The 771-nt window shown below is 46.3% G+C and overlaps 1 non-coding gene across 1 annotated transcript; it reads right to left on the bottom strand.

Moving 5' to 3' along the window:
- Window positions 1-415: 415 nt before the first annotated feature.
- Window positions 416-488, bottom strand: TRNAR-CCU (transfer RNA arginine (anticodon CCU)). Its single transcript has one exon. It is a non-coding gene; the product is annotated as a tRNA-Arg (tRNA).
- Between the last annotated feature and the right edge of the window lie 283 nt (window positions 489-771).

Below are 771 nucleotides of genomic sequence, written 5' to 3'. Positions count from 1 at the left end.
ACATACAGTTGTCTCTGAATCCAGAGACATACAGTTGTCTCTGAATCCAGAGACATACAGTTGTCTCTGAATCCAGAGACATACAGTTGTCTCGGAATTCACGTATCTTTTCTCACTCCATCACATAGTGACGGAAGGTGGTTATATCTCTCATCTTAAGGTTATCTCGAGATGATTTCGGGGCTTAGCGTCCCCGCGGCCCGGTCCTCGACCAGGCCTCCTTTTTGTTACACACACCCCAGGAAGCAGCCCGTAGCAGTTGTGTAACTCCCAGGTACCTACTTACTGCTAGGTAACAGGGGCATCAGAGTGAACGAAATTTTTGCCCATTTGTCTCCGCCTCCACCGGGGACCGAACCCGGAACCTCAGTACTACGAATCCAAAGCGCTATAAGGCACCCAAAATTTTCACAGCAACCCCTGGTGGGACTCGAACCCACAATCCTTGGCTTAGGAGGCCAATGCCTTATCCATTGGGCCACAGGGGCGAGGTGTATAAATAATTTTGTTGACACCGGTTTACATTTGGTCAGGTCTACATCAGCAGATAATGAGAATTCCCAGAGATACTTGTAACCGAGTCTAAGCCGAGCAGTAGTAACATCTAGAAGTCTGCTGATTTTATTGCATGATCCATAGATTTGTGGCTCCTCTTGCATGATAGTGTGATGATAGATGGAATTACTGGTGTCGACTTTACTTTGCCTCAGATCTATAAGACTTTGTCGAAGTTCTTGATGTACTATTGCTCTCAGACTGCTTATTGACAAT

This window comes from Procambarus clarkii, chromosome 40 (assembly GCF_040958095.1).
Source record: "Procambarus clarkii isolate CNS0578487 chromosome 40, FALCON_Pclarkii_2.0, whole genome shotgun sequence".
Classification (NCBI taxonomy): Eukaryota; Metazoa; Arthropoda; class Malacostraca; order Decapoda; family Cambaridae; genus Procambarus; species Procambarus clarkii.
The sequence above is the reverse complement of the archived record's forward strand: the minus strand, read 5'-3'. Positions and strand labels throughout refer to the sequence as shown.